Source organism: Lissotriton vulgaris, chromosome 1_1 (assembly GCF_964263255.1).
Source record: "Lissotriton vulgaris chromosome 1_1, aLisVul1.2, whole genome shotgun sequence".
Classification (NCBI taxonomy): domain Eukaryota; kingdom Metazoa; phylum Chordata; class Amphibia; order Caudata; family Salamandridae; genus Lissotriton; species Lissotriton vulgaris.
This window is the reverse complement of record NC_141685.1, coordinates 380,606,621-380,628,292: the sequence shown is the minus strand read 5'-3', so window position 1 is coordinate 380,628,292 and position 21,672 is coordinate 380,606,621. Positions and strand designations below refer to the sequence as shown.

At 49.4% G+C, this 21,672-nt stretch overlaps 2 protein-coding genes across 4 annotated transcripts in view; both read left to right on the top strand.

The window, feature by feature from the left end:
- Positions 1-6,607, top strand: part of LOC147747214 (uncharacterized) — a 187,214-nt gene extending 180,607 nt beyond the window's left edge. Inside the window, exon 2 of the mRNA XM_086952446.1 lies at positions 6,357-6,607. The gene's annotated coding sequence lies outside the window, so the exon portion shown is untranslated. The remainder of the gene's footprint in view (positions 1-6,356) is intronic.
- TUT4 (terminal uridylyl transferase 4) overlaps positions 1-21,672 on the top strand; it is a 1,145,308-nt gene that overhangs the window by 546,542 nt on the left and 577,094 nt on the right. The window lies entirely within an intron of this gene.

Genomic DNA, 21,672 nt, shown 5'->3' with positions numbered 1-21,672 from the left:
AGCAGAATAAAGGTAGGAGCTGGTCCCATTCCAAACTAGATTAATCCTGAACTGAAATTCTGCAAGAAGAAACTCTGGACTTCGACATTCTGCTACAGAAGACTAAAGAAATCTCCCTTGTGGGCAAGGAGTGTCCACCCTGCACAAGCAGGCACCATCAGCGTCCAGCGGCTTCACTTTGTTGTCTTCCCTCGAGGATCCAGACTTCAGAGCCCGACGAGACCCGGATTCCCAGACCTCTCCGACCTCTACCTACATCTGCAGCACAGCTGAGATCCGTGGGTGCGACGAGACACGTGGGACCGGTCATCTTGGAGAAGCTGCCCTTCGCTTCCAGCACGACTTCTGAGGTATCCTCGACCAAGTGCGTTGGGGACTGAGAAGCCCCAGCCCCGAGCAGCTCCTGCATCGAAGACCAGCCCTCCAGCATCCACGAGATCTGCGTGGGGCCCTTCTGCCTGTCTGCTGCTCGACGCGTTGTCTGGTCACTTGCCGGCCGGCCAGTGACCTCCTAGACGACGATCCACGACATCAATACCGCTGGTCTGGTTGCTCCATACTGGCCCTTGCTTCCTTCCAAAAGAGATGTACCCCGGACCCTCCTGGTCCGCACCAGACGTCTTTTCCCCTCACCGCGTGGGTTGCCTTTGCCAAGGCCTGTTGACTCCAAATCCGGATCGGACACCGCCGACAGCGAGAGCCTGCGTGGGACAGCTCTTGCCTCCATCCTGGTCGTCGAAGACACCACCTGGTCCACGTGGCTGCAGAGTCAAGCGTCCCCTCTTCACCTGATCGCGACGACAGCCTCTGGTTCCTTCCTGGTTCCACTCCAGTCACTGGCTAGTGACTTTGAACATTGTCCCCTCTGCTTTCAGGTCTTCAGCTTCACTGATCCACCCTTGGATCACACCGGACATCTTCCTCCTGGTCGCCTGCAGCATCTTTTCTTTCAGGCTCCATAGACTTCAACGCAGAAACCCGACACGACTTCGCACCTATGCACCCGCAGCCCGTGGGTGAGGTAACAAGAGCATTTCGGTGCTTAAGGGTAGATTGACTCTCCTAGTGTCCCGATTCACAGTCGTTTTAGTCCTAGGAAACCTTTGGCCAAGTGACTCGCAAGCCGCTGGCTGACCAAACCACTCACCGCCAACTTCAGATTCAGCTGAACCGCCACAGGAGCAGCCCCGCCTCCCGCCGCACGACTCCCGCTGGTTCAGGGAGACTACCGCAGAGCGGAGAGCGGGGTCTGGGGAACTACATCCCCCAACAGGCACTGCGCCACGCACCAGCAAGAAGCGCCAGGAGGCGCATTAAAGTCGCGCACAGCCTGCAGAGCGGGGGAAACCTTTCTTTGACCAAGTGACTCGCAAGCCGCTGGCTGACTAAACCACTCACCGCCAACTTCAGATTCAGCTGAACCGCCACAGGAGCAGCCCCGCCTCCCGCCGCACGACTCCTGCTGGTTCAGGGAGACTGCCGGAGAGCGGGGTCTGGGGAACTACATCCCCCAACAGGCACTGCGCCAGGCACCAGCAAGAAGCGCCAGGAGGCGCATAAAAGTCGCGCACAGCCTCCCTCGCGGGACGCCGGGCGAAGCCCGGGCCAAGGGCGGGCCCGTTTCAGCCCGTTCCAGACTGTTCCAGGCTGGGCTGGGCCACCCCCCTTGGTTCCTATTCACCTGTCGCTGTCGCCATCTGTTAAAGGTATTGACTCTTTGCCATCAGTGTACTCTGGCATTAGATCTCGAACTCTTGCAACAATGACTAGGGGTTCCAGAAGTAAGACTGCAAATAAAACTGCTTTGTTTACAGGTCCTATTGACCAGTTCATTTCAAAAACTACTGAGGCTATCAATCAAAATATTACTCTACTAGAACGTAGGGTGTCTCAGGACCTTGCGATCGCCCGGAGATCCTCTATGGGCCTTATCGCAGCAGCCTTAACCCCGCTTCCATCAGCCTCTCCTATTCCAATCCTAATACAGCCTGGTGCAACAGCCCAAGTTAATTCCATCCCAAGTGCTGTTGATCTATCTGCCACCAACCTGTCGTTAGATTCAGATTCTACAGGGAACCTTGAGATTACCCCGGACCTTGAGCAGATTCTGATAGAAGATCCTGTACAAGTAACCCGGCTCAAGGGGGTTAGAGAAGGTGCTGTCCCAAAGCAACCAGAACCCTACAAAAAGGGGAATAACACCAAACCACATCATAACACCAATAATAAGAAAGGGTCCACCACACCACCATCTAAGAACGCTCCCTCTAGTATTATTTCTGTTCCATCTGCCTCATCCAATCCACAACACCCCATAATGGACAACGATCAAGCGGGGGGCCTCAGTTTGCTTGATAGCGATACCCCACAGCTTTTCACCAGATTTAGGGACTTACTAAAATACCATCTCCAACCTCTGGAACGGAGTATTATGGCAATTGAAAAGCAACTTGCCATACTCCTGGTTAAATTACCCAACCAATCCATGGCGGGAAGTGTTAAATCTGGAGGGGCCTCGACAGCGGCCAATTCTGGGGTTATCTCAGCTAACCCAGATAGACCGCCTGTTATGACCAAAGCCAAATTTAATAGAAAAGAGCCATCAACTCCCATTTTTACCAGCTCCGAAAAACTGTGCTAAATCTAAGCCAAAAGCCAAAACCCCAACCCAGTCATCTCCATCTTGTCAGAAAAACTCTCCCCTTCCCCCCCCTGTAGCCCCATCAACAACTGCCAATCTTACCACGGCTAAGGTGTCCTCACAGCCATCCCAAACCAAACCCCCAGTGCCCCCAAAATTAAATCTTACAGAGGCCAAGAGGGGGTCTAGAAAGAAACGTCCAGTTCATCTACCACCTGAGGTCTCCCCATTTACGGTGATTCTAACGGGAGTACCTGAACTAACAGCAGGAACAGATGAAGCGTCCTGGTCCCTCTTGAATACAATCCTTCAATGGCTTAGTATTAACAGGCCATTACAGCCCCCAAACACCAGTAGAATATCATCTGTACGTAGAGTACCATGGGTGGGGGTGAGTCCCAAGAGTATCCAGGGGGATTGCGTCATTGTTACTTGTGAAGATGCATCCACCGTGAATCATATTTGCTCATGGCCAGATCTGGAGAAGAAAGGGAGAATCGATACCCACCGACTCTCCTTTTTCTACCCCCCGTATATAACTATCATCCCCCAATACCACCACCTAACTGGGTTTTACCTCCAGAACAACTCTGGAACTATGGAGGTCCATGGCTGACCCAAAAGAGCAGGAGTAGGGAATGGGTACCTCGTCCCTAGTATTCCAACAAAGGCCATTTTATGGGCGACGGGTGGCAAGGTATTCACACCCACAATAGATTTGACTGTCTTGAGATGGTTGATTGACCTTATGCCCCACCATCCTCTAGCCAGTCCGCCAATAGGCAGTTAGGGTTGGATGCACGTATGCAACTTGTCCACGCTAGTGTTGAAGCAGTCCCTTCTATGGAGTACGTACCCCCCAGTGGACAAGTTGTCACACGGGAGGACTCTGTACAGGAAGGCAGCACCTCAGAATTTCTCCCTCCCAAAACTAACCCATGTAATATCCAAACTTCCTTCTGTAGGCCTGTAGCTGGGTATTCACCGAAAGGTGTTCTGTGCACCAGCATTGTAGCGTGTGTGTCCCTTGATGCCCCTAGAATGGTCATAGGTGAGAGTACCAAGGAGGTTAACCAGACTACACCCCGTGCATCCCAATCGGAGCAAGCTGTACATGGCCGAACCGAGTCTACCGGCCTTACCCTCATTTCCTGGAATATCGCCGGTATTGCAGGGAAATTAGACACCCCCTTCTGGTCTAAGTTTATAGGGGAAGGATTTGATATAATCCTCCTGCAAGAAACCTGGTGCCAAGAGCAAATAAATATATAAGGCTATTCATCTCACTGTCTTAATGCCACTAAATCCAGTTCAGGCAGGGCTAAGGGGGGCCTTTTGTTACTTCTGTCCAATAAGCTGTGCAACTGTAAAGTCAGAAGTAGCTCGACAGTGGGAACCCACAGCCAGGTAGTGAGGGTTGAATGTAGTAAGGGAAATGACTTTGTCCTCGTAAATTTTTATAATAACATCTTTGACGCCTCCAGAGGGAATATTCTATTCCCTCTGGAAAAGGAAATCGTAAGGGTTCTGGGCATCTCCAACAGAAGGGCAGACTTTCTATGGGCAGGGGACTTCAATCTGCAGCCATGTCATCTTTCAAAAGGGAATCCCTGCGGCCTTGGAACGGAGTTGGTTAAACATTGGGGGAGTGCGGAAGAGAGTGAGGATTTCCTCCACTTCCCACATTGCCATTATGGTTCAATCTTAAACAAAATGTTAATTAAACTCGACCTTCACCTATTAAGCTGTAACAAAAACATTTTGAATGTTACCTGCCCTACCTTTACAGGGAGGGATGCTGGGACATTCATAGACCATATTCTGTTCTCCAGTACAGGTGACTTCTTAAACCTGTGTATCAGAGAGGAAAGTGATCACAATAGTATCTGCATTACCCTTCCGGGACGAGGTGCAACACTAGCGACTGGAGAAACATGTTCCACTGATTTAGTACCTATCAGACCAAATGGCCTGAGGATCAGATGTTCTGGAACAAACTCTATGGCCAAACAGAGGGAGGTCATAATTAGTTGTAAAACGGAAATCCGTTACTATTTAAAAAATGTTATTAACCCTGACTTCCTATTGTCACAATTTGTCAATATTAACACCATCATTGAAGGTATTTTTACCAAGAAATCCCCATCTAACAGAGCTATAAAGCGGGGATGGTTTGATAAATCCTGTATAACCTCCCTACGGGAATTGAAGAAGGCACTAGGTATCAAACCCCGAGACACCAACGGAATAAAACAACTAAGGGCTAACTATAAAACGGCAATTTCCAATAGGAAAAAGGTTTTACAAAGTGAAGCTTGGGATAAGTTCAAGGAAGCTGCCGAGACCAAAAACAGCAAACTGTATTGGGAAACAATCAATAGCCCCTTTCTAAACACTGACGGTATCCCGGAAATAACTTCCTATGTTGCTTGTAATGACTGGATCATTCATTTTACTAACATTTTTAACCCAGAAGGGACACCCCTAACTGTATCAGCTACTGAGGCCTCGCCTTGGATACCTCTACCCCTGGGAGTAACCCTGGAGGAGGGTCATGAAGGGCTCTCCAATAGCAAGGGGGGGAAGGCCCCGGGCCCAGATGGGGTCCCCATTGATTTATTAAAAGCAGAACCAAACTTGTGGGCTCCTATTTTGGTGAGGATTTTTAACTGTGCGGCAGAAGGTAACATCCCTCCTTCCTGGGGCCAACCAGTTATTGTTCCCCTATTTAAAAAAGGTAGCAAATCTGAGGCTTCCAATTATCGTCCTATCTCTTTGCTGGACGCTTCAGTAAAGGTTATGAGCAGAATCCTGGTCAAAAGACTAGAAACCTGGGCAACAGACTCGAATATTTTAACAAAAGTGCAATATGGCTTCAGGAAAGGCATGGGCACTCTGGAGCAATGCGTAAATTTGGACCTCATTTTAAATAAGTACACTGTAGCTAAAAAGGGCAATCTTTTTTTATGTTTTGCTGACCTGAGCAGCGCGTTTGATTTAGTTGATCACGCTATTCTTTGGGGGGTTTTGTTAGATTCTGGGGCACCGAAGGAAATTGTGCACTTTCTGGCTAGACTCTACGAGAAACTTTCTTGTAAGTTTCGCTATGGTACTTTAGGTGAATGTACGCCGTTCCTCAGTCTCACGGGGAATTCACCAGGGATGCGTATTGGCCCCACTTTTATTTTCCCTTTTCATTAACTGTATCAATCGCAACCTGGCCGATATCCCAGCAGATGCTCCACAGATCGGAGGTAAACCCGTCCCAATCTTATTATATGCGGATGACGCTGTTCTTTTATCCCGCACTCAGATTGAGTTACAGCATCTAATTGATAGATTTATGCTGTTTATCCAAAATAGGAGGCTCCGTGTGAATAAATCCAAGACTTATGTAATGATGTGCGGGCAGTCTGCAAACAAACTGAAGCATAGCTTTTTCCTGGATAGCGACAATATGACACACGTTAAAGCATTTTGTTATTTGGGAATTACTTACACTAATGACGGGTCATGGACATCTGAGTTCGACAACATCAGACTGAAAATGTTGCGGGCTACCAGTAGTATATTCCGATTTGCATCCAAGCTTGGATCAAGAAGTATCCAAGATATGATCAATATATATAACATCCGTTGTCTTTCTTCTGCATTGTATGGGGCGGGCGTGTGGGGTCATACTGAAGGCCCCTCGCTCCAAAAAGATGAAAACAAGTTTTTTTTTTTTTTTAATTTTTGAAAACCTTTATTAGTGCATCCAGAAAAGTACAAATAGTGGCCCACAACCCTCAGGCCGGCCACAAACACTGTTGAGCACAGGTGCATGCAATACGGTGGCGCAGCAGCACAGCAATAACAATTAGCAAGCAGTCAGCAGTTACACTGTAGATCGTGTGCTTACACGCCTCAGGATCAATGAAGGTTAATTTTTAAAGTTTTCATAGCAACTAGTAAAGTCCAACTATTTTGTTTCAATATAAAAGGGAAAAATAAGCCAGAAGAAAGAATAGGGTCCATGTGGACTTGATATAGTAATAGCGACATAGGCACACACAGCCCAACAACTTAGAGGACAAAACCCCAGGCGGCCTGGCAGCAAGAAAGTATACAACAAGGAGATGAGACCCAAGGTCCTAACAGTTATCCACCGCCACCCGCCCGCCACAACATCAACACGGACCCAAAAGAGAAGAAAGAAGGAATAAATGAAGGAGAAAAAACAAGGCACCATAGGAACGGAAAGGAAACGAAAATCCATCCCCCAACCCCCACCCTACACGCATGCGAAGGCTACGGCCTACCCCCCCCCCCCCTGCAGCGCGTCTGTCGCCCCATAAACCCGAAATATAGAATAAGAAATAAGAAAAAGAAAGAAAAGAAAGATATAACATCACCTTGGATATAGGAGCAAGAAAAGAGAAATCTAATCTAAGACTCCCACGAAACACCTAACCCCGGAGGAGGGCCATAATTTCCGAGTCCCGGTTTCCACTACCCGCCCAAGACCTACAACCCAACGACCATACCAGAGCGAATACAAAAGTCATTGCCACTAATGAGGAGGGATATCCCGCATTGAGCCCCAGCGTAAATCAAGATAGTGTTCCAACCCGATTCCCCCCCAGCCAAACAAAAACAAAGTTCGAGACCACCCACAACAATAGTGATCCCCAGGCCCCCAGTCCGCACGTACACCCCCCTCGTTAGGAAGGAACAAAAATCAGATACATCATGTGTGACCCAAAACGAAGAAGACCATGGCAAGTAATAGCAATTGCAGTCTAAAATAGTGAATTACATGCATGCAACACACCAAATACATCAGCAAATATTCTAGTCCGGGTCACGGCCAGGCGATCAGGCAAGATCATCGAGGGGGACAACATCAGCCCTGGCCTGAACTTTGAAACCTTTCCAAGCATGGGCACCGCTGGGAGTGCACTGCAGGCAGAACAAAGGAGCAAGATGGCCGCTCTCGGCATAGAAGAAGCAGTGGAAGAGGAAGCGAGTGTTCCCAATCACCGACCATCACCATGTCCAAAATGACGAAAATACTTTTTTCCACAGAACGGCACACACTCCAGCAATGTTGAAAAAGCCGTGGCAACACTTGCAGAGGCAAAGTCTCAGCGTTAGAATGGAAGGAAACTTTGTAACTGCAGTTCCGTCATTAAGAGAACACTCGACACTGTAGCCAGGGACAGAATGCTCCACAGTATTTTCCTGTCGCCACATTGTATCCGCCGCGAGGGGAATGGGAAGTAGTGGGGGGCAAGGCAGCAGCAGTCGTTCCCTGGAAGGCACAGCTTCTTCAATCTTCCACTTCAGCTCTCGAGCGTTTCGTCGCCATGTCGCCTTTAGGTCTGCAAGGGCTATAAGGATGTCGCCATAGTTCAGGTCTTTTCCCAGTATCGGCCTGGTAGCAGTGTGCAGCGGCGCCACCAGGGCACCCTCCATCTCGACAATAGGCAAGGCAGCAAGTATTGGGGGTATGGGAGCATCCGCCTTTTTGGCGAGGTAGACCGGCGCCATCACCATCCTTGCAGTTAGCCCACATCGGAGAGGGGGGGCGACTCCATAGCACGAAGGAACAGCAGTCAGAGCCACCAAGGGAGATCCGGCTCGTAATACGGGGCTTGCGCGGTGTGAGAGCCCCCAGCTGTCTGTCCATGCGGGTGGTACGCGGCAGAGGAGGCGCTCCAAGATGGAGGCCGCTCAGACCGCTGGCCGCACAACAAAGGAAGTGTCGCCTGCCCGGCCCCCACCGCACAAGTATCCGCTCCGTCGCTAAAGGGAGTTTCGCCAAGCTGCCCACCTCCGCAGCCGGCAACGTTCCTCTAAGCGCCGGCCCTGCCCCAGCTTGTCTCACCGTACGTAACCAGCGGTGTCCGGCGGCGGTGATCGGGGCAGAGTCCGGAGGCAGAGTCAGAAGTCGGCAAACTCTGCGAATCCTCGATCAAAACAGCCGGCGGGGACCTCGGGGGAACGCGGTTAGCATCAACGCGTTCGTGGCTCCATTTGCTCGCGTCTTAGGCGAAAATAAAGATCAGGATTTCGTGAAAACAGCAGACGGGTTGCGGAGCCGGGAGCTCACACGTCTTGTCCGTCCGCCATCTTGGCTCCTCCCCTGAAAACAAGTTTTTAAAGAGACTGTTATGTGTCCCTCCTTCTGCCTCCGTACAACTAATTCATGATGAGGTAGGGATCGAGTTTATCTCTGACTTAGCAGCCGTTCGGCCACTCTTATTTTGGCGTTCTATTTGGGCTAAGCCAGAGACTCGATTCACTCAAGAGATTATTCTTGATTGTATAGGATTGGATCACTCATTACGCATACAGTGGTTGAAATACATTCATTTCTGGTATAAAACATTATTTGATATTGATGTTCTGCTTGACCCCGAATTGGCAGTTGCTATCCCCAAAAAAGAAATCAAACAAACATTTTTAAACTTTAAAAAGAATGGGCGAGATAAGGTGCATGGCAAGCTAGCCACTGTGAAGTTCTACAAGGAACTAAACTTAACCCCGGGGTTTCAAACCTATCTTGCGAATGTGTCTCGTCCCTCCCACCAATTTGTGCTAACCCGAGTCAGATTGGGTATTGTACATCACCTTGTTGCATTCCCAAACCAGAAAATAAGATCCGAGACTCCCTGCCCGTGTGACAACACATCACGCCAGAGCTGCTGTCATTTTCTACTTTTTTGTAAATGTTATCACTTTTTAAGGGTAAAGTATCTAAAACCCATCTTTTTAAAATACAATATCCGATCTTCAAAGAGTGCTCTAGTACTATTATCTTCTCTAGAGAACGTGGATATTTGTTTCTTTGTTGCTACTTTTATTCTGAAATGTACAGCTGCCAGGAAGAGCATAGTGCTGCTATAACTTTATATATTCCTGTCTGTACATAAATGTTCTTTTATGCTGTATATAGTATTTTAACCCTGTATTATGCCCACAGAATGTAAATGTATGGTCCTTTTTGTTCATATATTAAATTAACCTCCCCGTGTTTGCCCGAGCCATATTTGATCTTTCGCTTTAAAATGTACAGCTGCCAGGAAAAGCACTTGGTGTGATAATTATATATTTATTCCTGTCTGCACATGTATGACCTCCTCCATAGTTTTTTAGCTCTGTTTTATATCTCCATTTATATATTGTTGTTCAGTGTATGTCAGTATATGTTACCTTCTTTTTTTTATGTACTACTCCCGAGTATACTAAAGTTAGGGTAGTGTAGTCCCAGCGATCCTACAGCCTCTGGACAGCTCCATTCCTTTAATCGACTTCCTTATACCACTTGTTTAGTATATGGTTTGTTGCACCCCTAGGGCAACACTGTAACTCGTGCAACTTAACGTATTTTTCTTAAGAGTCTTGTCATTTGCTTAGCCCTCTGATCTCATAAAGAGTTCAGAGGTGTATGTTAGTTAATAAATATCTTGTTTATTTTTATAACTACCTGTGTGGTGTCCTTTCATTTGGTATTCAAGGGGTTATATGTGGTAAAACAGCTGGCTTCACATGCCAAAAGAGTTTAGCCTAAGACTGCTTTGTCCATGCTACCATTAGGATAGCTGGTCTATAAGGTTGATTTACAACCAATCACCATAAGGGTTGTTTGGACTGATACAAGGGGATCACTAGAACTAGTGAACATCATATATCAGGCCAACTTCTCACACTCCTGAAGTCCCACAGACTTCGAAAGGCTCAACTACACAGGTGGTGGTTCTGCATCTCCCTTGAGGCCTGACCTGTCTACTCAGCAAGTTTGACACCAGTAACTCTCGTCTGAACCGCTGGGACTGAACCCCTGTGCACTGTCAACTTGCCGTTGCCAAGGCTTGTTTGCTCTGCACGCCAGAGATCTTCGGGATATAAGAAGCTCCAGCCTCTCTTCTGCCAAGATCTTCGACTTTAATGCATCCTCCACTCTCTGGGCCTTCATCTTCGGTGAGCTGCTGTAGGTCCTCTTGCAACTCCTGCGCCTTTGGCCTGTGAGTCTTCTCAATGGTCTTCTCTGGCTGAAGTGGGTTCCCCTGCTTGCTCGGGACCTGCCCTGACTCTCCTGCACTTGGTGAGTCCCTTATACTTTGCTGGTCCCAATGTTGCTCCTTCAGTGTTTACCACGTCCGTTGCTGCTGTCCAGGCTTGTTGGTACTTTTGCTGGACAACGATCCCTTGCTTCCCGACTACTGACACTTACAGGTTGTGCATGCCTCCTGGTCTTCCTCAGCATCGCCTGCTCCTCACAGCTGCAGCGGCAAGGTCACTGTCATCACTCCTGCATCTTCCGTGATCGGTAGGTATTACTTTTACATGCCTCCTGGTCACCTCTGACTGGCATAAACTCTGTCTCCTCTGCTTGCAGGCTCTCCTCTTCAAGAATCCACACTTCTTTACTGAAGTCCTCCATTGTGGTCTATGGCCATATCTGAAGTCACTTCGCACCTATGCACCCGCCTTCCCTGGTGTAGGTATCCTAGTTCCTGGGGTATCCACGAGTGGGGTGAAGCTCCAACCTTCTGTCTTACCCAGGGTTTCTTCAGAGTCCTTCTTCAAAACTGCAATTGTAAATTCACTGTTGACATCTATTGAGATCGCAGCTGTGTATCCACTGTGCACACAGTGGTGTTCCTGGGTACTTACCTTGGGTGGGTCCTTGTCCCCAGCTCTTCTGAGTCTCCTGGTTCAGGTCCCGACTTTGGTAGCAGTTAACATTCCACTTTCTTAGTATAGGGTGTAGTCTCCCCTGGAGACCACTATGTATTGTGCTTACTTACCTCTTGCAATTGAAGTATTGTTGTATATTTGTGTGGATCTCTCCAGGTAGGAGATATAGCAATGTATCTGAAAGAGACAAGTTAGTGATAGATTCCTTACCTTAGAATATCCCCAGGCATCTATAAGCTTCGTCGTACGGCTCTGCATGCGTTGTTGGCGTCTTATTCGCCGAGATGATGTCACTGGAGCTACTTAGGCTCGCCCACGCGTGCCAACGTAATTTCTTTCTTTTTCCGCTCAAACACACGCAGATCTGGAGAAAGCGGTACCCCGTGTCTTGTTGACAAAGTATGTTTTGGTTATTATTTGGGAGTACACTGTACCCCTGGTGCATAAAACTTTGCGAGGCATGTCCACGCACAATGTCGCTGACCAACTCACACCGTGTCTCTTTTGCCTGGGGCGCGACCACAGCACCGAGTCGTGCTCCCACTGCCGGGCCATGGCTCAGAAAACTTTGCAGGAGGAGTTCCGAAAGTGGCTGGAGGCCCGGGAGTCAGCCCCATGTCGTTCCATGCCCTGGTCCCGCGGGAGATTGAGGGCCCGGTATCGGAGCAAACACCATCATTCGAAGTCTTCGCACTCGGAGTCAGGTAAGGCGAAGCGCAAAAAGTCGAAGAGGCCTCGTCGCTCTTCATCCTCCCCTCGCCAGTCGCGAGACACGGCTGAGGGGGCAGGTGGCACTGCCCATGTAGCTCCAACGGAGCCTGAGCAGTTACCATTGGTTTACCCACCTTTCCCGGGTCCATCTGCGACTCTGGCCGAATTGCAAAAGTTTGTGTCTGCAATGGCACGTATCTTCGGCTTGTGCGGCCCCGTCGGCACGCCTTCGGTCCCCTCGGGCCCCACTGTTCCGCATTCCTCGCCGGCTCCGGCCCAGACGTAGTAGTCACCCAGAGGCCTCCATGGCTCCCATCCTTGCCATTGGACCCTGTACGGCCCCCAACTACATCGCCGGCGGTGACCAACGCCGGCGTCGACTGGGGGATTTTTACCCTTTCATTCACCCACGTCCTCGTCCACTTGTGGAGGAAGTTGAGTACTGGGAAGGGTTTGAAGACCCTCTCGTGGCACAGTGCAAGTCTGTCCCTGCCTGGGAAGAGGACGCGGAGACTGGTGGCCAGGATTACACTCCAGCGCCTGGTTCACCAACTCCTTCTGCTACTATGGAGGAGAGTGGTACCTTTTCAATGGTGCTGCGTAGGGCAGCTGAGGCTCTTAACCTCGAGTTCCCTACAGTGGCTGTCAGGCCCAACTACTGGCCGAAGTGCTTCGGCCAGCTTCTTCTTATACAGAACCACTGTTGCTGTTTAATGATGCACTGACTGATGTGCTTCTGTGCACCTGGTCCAGGCCCAACACAGGGGCCCCTGTGGACAAGGGTGTGGGACGCGGCCTTCGCCCGGCCCCGGGCGACCTCCCCCTTCCTCACCCAGCACCCTACACCAGAGAGTTTGGTGGCTCAGGCCTCGACGTCCCGAGCGCATTCCCTTCTGCTCCGCCAGTCAAGGAATCCAAGAAACTGGAGCAGTTTGGGAAGAAGATTTACTCTTCTGCAAGTTCCGCACTGCGGTCTGTGAACACTGCCTGTCTCTTGGGCTGCTATTCCTATTCTGTATGGGATGCGGTTGCGCAGGTGCTGCCTCAGTGTCCGGTGGGGGCCCGGACAGTTCTCTCCCGCGATATTGTGGAGGGGAGAAATGCGGCTTAGTTCACGATACGTTGTGGTCTTGATACCGCCGATTCGCTGGGTAGAGCGATTTCCACAACGGTGGCGCTGCGCCGTCATGCCTAGTTGAGGATGACTAGTTTTTCTGTGGCTGTCTACAATACTTTGATGGACATGCCGTTCCATGGCACCCACCTTTTTGGTGATAAGATTTATTCCACATTAGAGCGTTTCAAGGACTCTCGAACCATGGCCAAGTCCTTAGGCCTTTCGGCCATGCGTATTCCTTCCACTTCTAACTTTTGTTCCTTTCGTAGCTCCGTTAGGGGCGTCCAAACACGTTTGTTTCAGAATAGGCCTGGGCAGCAACAGTCCCAGCGCAGCCGCGGACGTGGGACTCCCAGAGGCGGGTCACGGGCCAGCGTGCGGGTCAGTCCACCACCACCCCGCCTTCCTAGTCTGGTGTTTCAGACCCACCAGACGCTAGTGGGTGGCAGGATTAGTCATTACCTCCCCCACTGGCGCACTATTACATCCGACAGGTGGGATCTGGAAATTGTGCAAAGGGGTTACTCCCTCCTCTTCGACACCGCATGTCGGGGGATCATTTGGCACTTCTCCAGCAGGAAGTTACCAAGGGGGCCATCAAGCGCATTCCGATGCCAGAAGTAGGTTGTGGTTGTTACTCCCACTACTTCTTGGTTCCGAAAAAGGACAAGGGACAACGTCCCATCTTAGACCTTTGGAAGGCGAAGTTCAAGATGCTCACTCTGGTTCAGGTCTTGTCTGCTCTCAACGCACAAGACTGGATGGTGTCACTGGACCTACAGGACGCTTATTTTCATATTTCGGTCCTACCGGCCCATCTGCGTTACCTGTGATTCACGGTGGGCCAGGAGCATTTTCAGTTCACCATGCTTCCCTATGGCCTTACCAGCACCCCTCGGGTGTTCACAAAAGTGAGGGTGGTGGTCGCAGCTCATCTGCGAAGATCAGGGGTTTCAGTCTTCCCCGATCTCGACGACTGGTTGTTCAAGGCGGGCGTGCCCCCCACAGCCGTCTCCCACCTCCAGACTACGGCCGACCTCCTGCATTTCCAGGGGTTCTCCATCAACGTGCCGAAGTCGCACCTGATTCCCTCCCAGAAGCTCCTCTTCATAAGAGCGGTTCTGGACACTGCGCAGTTTTGGGTTTATCCTCCCGAACAGCGGGCTATGATTCCGATCTTTCAGCTTTTGTCCTGGGTTTCAGTCAGGATGACCTTGAGGCTGCTGGGCCTCATGGCCTCCTGCATCCTGTTGACCAACTGTGCCAGGTGACATATGCGGGCTCTGCAGTGGGACCTGAAGTTCCAGTGGGCGCAGCACCAGGGGAACCTGTCCGACTACGTCCAGATCTCGGAGGGCACTGTTCATTAACTGTTCATTAATTGCAGTGGTGGCTCATGAATCAACATTGGGTCAGCAGCAGATCCCTCTCCCCACCCCCAACCAAAGCACACAGTGGTGACGGATTTGTCCCTCCTAGGATGGGGTGGCCACATGGGAGAGGCGGAGATCAGACGCCTCTGGTCTCCGGCGGAGTCTCGGCTCCATATCAACCTTCTGGAGCTACGTGCCATCCTGCGCAGATCAGGGGTTTCAGTCTTCCCCGATCTCGACGACTGGCTGTTCAAGGCAGGCTTGCCCCAGACAGCCGTCTCCCACCTCCAGACTACGGCCGACCTCCTGCATTTCCAGGGGTTCTCCATCAACGTGCCAAAGTCGCACCTGATCCCCTCCCAGAAGCTCCTCTTCATAGGAGTGGTTCTGGACACTGCGCAGTTTTGGGTTTATCCTCCCGAACAGCAGGCTATGATTCCGATCTTTCAGCTTTTGTCCTGGGTTTCGGTCAGGATGACCTTGAGGCTGCTGGGCCTCATGGCCTCCTGCATTCTGTTGACCAACTGTGCCAGGTGACATATGCGGGCTCTGCAGTGGGACCTGAAGTTCCAGTGGGCGCAGCACCAGGGGAACCTGTCCGACTACGTCCAGATCTCAGAGGTCACTGTTCATTAATTGCAGTGGTGGCTCATGAATCAACATTGGGTCAGCAGCAGATCCCTCTCCCCACCCCCAACAAACGGATTCGTCCCTCCTAGGATGGGATGGCCACATGGGAGAGGCTGAGATCAGACGCCTCTGGTCTCCGGCGGAGTCTCGGCTCCATATCAACCTTCTGGAGCTACGGGCGATCCTTCTTGCACTTAAGGCATTCCTTCCCTCTGTCAGGGGGAAGGTGGTGCAGGTGTTCACAGGCAACACCACTGCCATGTGATTTTGCAACAAACTGGGCGGGGTGGGGTCGTGGACCCTATATCAGGAGGCTCTGCGCCTCTGGACATGGCTGGAACGTCACAGCATTTCCTTGACGGTTCAACACCTGGCGGGTTCTTTGAACGCCAGGGCAGACAAACTCAGCCGCCAGTGTCTGATGGATCACGAATGACATCTTCACTCTGAGGTGGCACAAGTTCTCTTTTAACAGTGGGGAGAGCCTTGGTTAGATCTATTCGCCACAGAAGAGAATGCGCAATGTCCACAGTTCTGCGTTTTGGAATTTCCAAGGCGGCACTTGCTCAGCGACGCTTTTCAACGCGAGTGGAGTTGCGGTCTGTTGTACGCCTTTCTGCCTATACCTCTTCTACCCAGAGTGCTAAAGAAAATCAGGCACGATCGGGCCCAAGTCATCCTTGTGGCTCCGGACTGGGCTCGAAGAGTTTGGTATCCCGAGCTACTCAGTGTGAGCCTGGATACCCCTCTGCGGCAGGATCTTCTGTCGCAACAGCAGGGGACGGTTCTCCACCCAAATCTGTCCAGCCTCCACCTTCATGCGTGGAGATTGAGCAGCGACAGTTGATTCCATTTGACTTGCCTCCCGGAGTCTATGATGTCATTCTGGCAGCCAGGCGTCCCTCCACTAAATTGGTATACGCCTGCAGGTGCAACAAATTTGTGGCATGGTGCACAGCCAAGTCTGTGGATCCCCTTTCTTACCCTCTTTCTGAGGTCCTTTTGTTCCTTCTTTCTCTGGCCCGGCAGGGATCTGTTTTGGGTACTATCAAAAATATTTGGCATTAGTGGGCATGTGACTGCAAATCAGGCTTAAGGAAAGAGTCAAACCGTATTCGTATCCTACCAGAAAGTGAAGGTAAGTATTTTCTTTATAGATGGCACAATGAACCCTCTGCAGCGGGCTAGGAGCCGTTCTCTTTGATACACACTGCTTCTTATCTCAATGAGGTACCACTGAGAAGCAAAGGTGAACGGCCATCCCACAGTGGGATCTGGAAGCGGGTGACTTAACTTGTTTTAATGTATGGAGCTGGTGACAGTGAGAAGGGGGAACGACATTCTGAAGTGGGTACAGCTGTGAAGGCACAAGTTCTTTTAAGCCTCTTCCTGCAGGCTATGAGTGTGATGATTCAGTGGAGCAGTTCCAGAACTAGGTTGGCTTGCTTGAAATAGGAGATGTGGCATGTGCAGAAGAGCCTGAGAGGTGCACTACTCGCTGGCAGTAGGTGCCAGGCATCCAAGCAGGGATGCCACAGCACTTTATGGTAGTGAACAGCTGTCTGAAAGTCCCTTATGACAAATCTGAAGACCTGACCGTAGCTGATTAAATTTACAACAGGCATTTACAATGCAATCGGTCTCTCAATTGCGAGATTTTGAGCTATTGGCATTGTAAATGGCAATGCCTTTTAGAATATTAAAAGGCATTGTAATTGACAATACCAATAGGTCAAACTTTGTGAAAAGCAAGACCTATTATATTGCAGAGCGTGGTGTCCGTTAAGCGGGTGCCGCAGCGTGGTGTCCCTGAAGCGGGCGCCGCGCTCACCTACCTGTAAAGTTTTTTGTTTTTTTATGAAACTGAGCGCGCTGTCTCTAAAGCGGGCGCTACGCTCAGCATGCCAAGTTTATATTAAAAGAATAAAACGAAAGATAAAAGAAAGCGCAGTGTCCCTGAAGCGGACGCCACATTCTTATTAAAAGTAATTGCTTTTTTTTTTTTTAAGTGTCGCCAAATACACCGAAAAGCAGCTGCCATTGTCCCCATTAGCAATAAACAAAATAGTGCTCACCTACTTAGAACGCACGCTCTGTAACAAGCCAAGTAAATGGGCCAGTCGCCATGAGAGTTTACAAATGAAGACAAGGCTGTATTAAGGAGGGACTAACAAGCCTATTTTACGAATCCGGTTGGGGTGGTATGCCCAGCGTGACTGATTTGCAGTGATGCTTTAGTTCCATCAAACTTCACATGATGCCTTCAGTTATTTGCACCAGCTCTGGTCTCAACTCAATACCCGGCTACTCACTGTGAATGTTGTGGCATGAAATGTTCACTGTTGCATACAGTTTATTATACCTGCTATTTCCCCTGTGGGCTGGAGCTCCTGGAGCCGGCTTTGAAATCCCAGGGAGAGCGAGAGAGCGAGAGAATGGAAGAGGGAGTGTTGGTAGAGAGAAAGAAATAACAGTGGGAAAAGAGAGAGAGAAGAGTAAAAGAGACCAAATGGATGGAAGCAAAGAGAGAGATTGTGAAAGGTTACAACGGGAGTAGGGCTGGTTTGAGCATTTTTGCCAGGACTTCTTTCGGGTCCTGTCTGACCGTACACACAGCACACGTCAAAATGATGCCTTTCTATCAGAGCCTCAAACAATGATAAAACGGTGTGCACTACTCTCCAAAGGCCATTGTGTCTCACTAGCTCAATTTATTTGATCAACATCCATGATTCCATAGGAATAATTGGAGCTGTTGAAGTAAAAGTGCAGAATGCTGTCATCGGACAGTCTTTGATAAGTTCTAATATAATGCTGAATAAAACCCTGGATTTAAAATTGAAATATTTCACAGAGAACGCTCAGAAGGAAGGCTTTAGTACATTGCATTGCTGCAGCCTGGCCCGTGGCATGTGGTAATAAGCGACGATGTACAGAGTGAGCTTCTGAAACTATTTGTGAAGCCATAGGACATGCAGCTGCAGGTTATAGGCTTACACCCGCCTCTTAAAATGAAATATGAAAGTACCTGATCATATTGTTGAGAGCGGAGGCAATTCATAAGAGTCTGATGAAATCTGGTTCTTATCTCTCGATGAGGCAGCCTATGGCTAGGCTGCATTCTATGCGCCTTGGTGCAAGAACAATGATATATGTTACTGTGCTCTAGATTATATCTTGACCCAATATACAAGCCAATACAAAATTAATATATGGGGAACTATGAACCCAGTAGAATAAATGCATTTTACTTTTCTACACTTTTCTAAAGGAGACGTTACTCCAGTATTGGAACTTTCATAGATTCCCATTGCTTGTATCATTCCCCGTCGTCGGAATAGGAGCCTTGGTAATTATATATATATATATATATATATATATATATATATATATATATATATATATATATATATATATATATATATACCTAGGTAAATACACCCTAATAGGGGCAAAAAAGTAAAAATTAGGCCTAGGCCTCATTACATTTTGTAGCCTATAGGTCTCCTTATGTAAAAAGACCCAAACTTACCCTAACAACCAATCAGATTAGCCTCACCCTGTGGAACCTTCCTGAGAAAGCTCAGAGCCTCAGATTTTCTACCGCATCGTTGGTGACCGGGAGTCTCCTTAGAGCTCAGCTCTAACTTCTACTTTGAGGTACTATTTAAACAGTTTTCTGTTAGGATTTGTTTAAAATTCAACTATGGCTGATAAGGAAAAGAAGAGCCTGTTCAGGCCTTGTGCCAGTTGTGGTAAAAAACGACTTTATGTCGAAGACAAACACAAGGACTGTATATATTGTTTATACCCTGACCATAAGGCAGAGGAGTGTAAAATATGCAGGATGATGTCTGTTAAGACCCTCCGGGAACGTGAGGGAAGAGATTCACCTCCGGCGGATGTGGGAGGTTTCTTCAGTTTAATGGAGAGAGCCACGGCACGCTTTAAACTGGCCATGCCTACAACATCTACGGATTGTTTTTTGTATGATTTTAAAGAGGCTTACCGTAAGGCAGTGCGTTCGATTCCCATTGTAGATCATATATGGGAAGAAGGAAAGAAGGTAATGCAGGCCCCGGCGACGGTCATTCCAACCCTACCGCGCCTAGAAAAGAAGTATAAAGCTCCTGATGACAGTCCCGCCTGCTTGACTGGACAACCAAGACCGGACTCAGTCATATCGCAAGCAGCACAGAAAAAATCACGGAATCCTTCGGCCACCCTCACAACTCCACCAGACAAGGAGGGTAGAAGGTTAGACAACGCTGGGAAATGTTTTTCTTCAATGGGGAGCTTGCTGGTCCGGGTGGCCAATGCCTTGGCTATTCTAGCGAGGTACGACCGCCAGATGTGGAGTGATGTCGCAGCCTATATAGACCTACTGGCGGATGACCCTAAGGCTGAAGCACTGAAACTTCTGGAAGAGGGACAACGTTCTTCTTCGGAAATGATTGACTGCGCGATGGACATCGCAACCACTTCGTTCCGTGCTCTGGGTAGCGCGGTGGTCCTTAGACGGCAGGGTTGGCTGCGAGCGACTTACTTCCGGCCGGAAGTTCAAAATAAGATTCTTGACTTGCCCTTTGATGGGGACATGTTATTTGGGAAACATGTCGATGACACCCTACAGGGGAAAAAAAGGACACAGAGACGGCTAGGGCTCTTGGTACCCTACAATATAGGAAAACACTGTTCCGTGGGGTAAGAGGAAGAGGCTTCACTTCGCCAAGAGGTGGCTATCAACTGCAACGGTACTCGCAGCAGTCGCAGTCCTACAGACCTCAGTACGGCAATCAGTATTATCGGAGGCAGTCACAATCTCAGTCTTTCTCTCGTCAGAGCTCTCGTGGATGTCAAGGGCGTCAGGGCAAAGACGCTGGCAAGCGTCAATAGCAGCCTCCTGACTCTGCCGACTGTTCTTCCGCTCCATGGGTCTCCAGTGGGCGGCAGGATAACTCAACATCTGAGCAGCTGGGAAGAAATAACATCGGATCAGTGGGTATTGAACATCATCCAACATGGGCATACGCTAGAATTCCAGGAAATTCCACCTACAAGAGCTCCCCACGCCACTACTTCGAAACTTCTAAACTTTCTGCAATTAGAAGCTCAACAAATGCTTCAGAAAGGGGCGATCCAACGTGTTCCCCTATCACAAAGAGGAGAAGGTTTCTATTCAAGATTTTTTCTGATCCGCAAAACAAAGGACAAGTGGCGTCTAATCCTGGATTTAAGGGAGCTCAACACCTATCTCGTGAAACTGTCGTTTCAGATGATTTCACTTCAAGATATATTGCGCCTCTTGAATCCAGGCGACTTCATGGCTACGTTAGACCTGGAAGATGCCTATTTTCATATCCCAATCCACCCAGCACACAGACGTTTCCTTCGCTTCACAGTAGGCAAGAGTCACTTCCAGTTCATGGTGCTCCCATTTGGATTAAAATCCGCACCCCGGATATTCACAAAGGTGCTGGCCCCAGTAGCAGCTTTTCTGAGAAGGCAGTCGCTGGAGGTATTCCCGTACTTAGACCACTGGCTACTGAAGGCACCAAGTTTCCAAGCGGCAACAAGGGCAGTGGAAACATGTTTGAATCTCTTCACTCATCTGGGTTTACAGCTCAACAGGGAAAAATCGGTTCTTCGACCAGCAAGTTCAGTGAAGTTCCTGGGAGCAATACTCGATACTCAGGTGTGCAAAGCCTTCCCATCGGAAGAGAGACAGATGAAGCTCATGTCTTCAGCAGCTCGATTGCAAAAGAAAAGTTGGATGATAGTCAGGATGTACAAATCTCTTCTAGGGTCGATCTCATCCTGTATTCAATTGATTCCGCACTGCAGGCTGCGAATGCGCCCCTTGCAAGAGGAACTAGACCTTCAGTGGAAACAGGTAGAAGGGTCTTTCAACGACAGGGTAACTGTCACCCAGCAGATGAAGCAGACAGTTTCATGGTGGATGAAAAAATCTCACCTATCGGTGGGTCTCAGTTTCAGAGCGGCTCCGGCTCCTCGCGTCATTACAACAGACGCCTCTCTTCAGGGTTGGGGAGCGGTCATGCAAGATTTCCAAGTCAGTGGACACTGGACGCCAAAAGAACGTCGCTTACATATCAATGTTCTGGAGCTGAGAGCTATTCGGTTGGCAATGTTAGCTTTCCTTCCAAGGATTTCAAATTCGGCCATCCTAGTGCGTACAGACAACACCACCGCAATGCATTACATCAACAAGCAGGGAGGCACAAGATCGCCACTGCTTTCTCAGGAAGCCCAGCTGTTATGGGAATGGGCAATCTCGCAGAACATCAGGCTCGTGGCGGAACACCTTCCAGGAGTATGCAACATGAAAGCAGATACGCTAAGCCGCCTGAGGGCAGTCACACACGAGTGGGAATTGGACGACGCAGTGGTCAAGGACATCTTCTCCCGCTGGGGAACCCCAGCGATCGACCTGTTTGCCACTCCGATGAACAAGAAATGCCGGTGTTACGCAAGCAGGGAACACCATCGAGGAT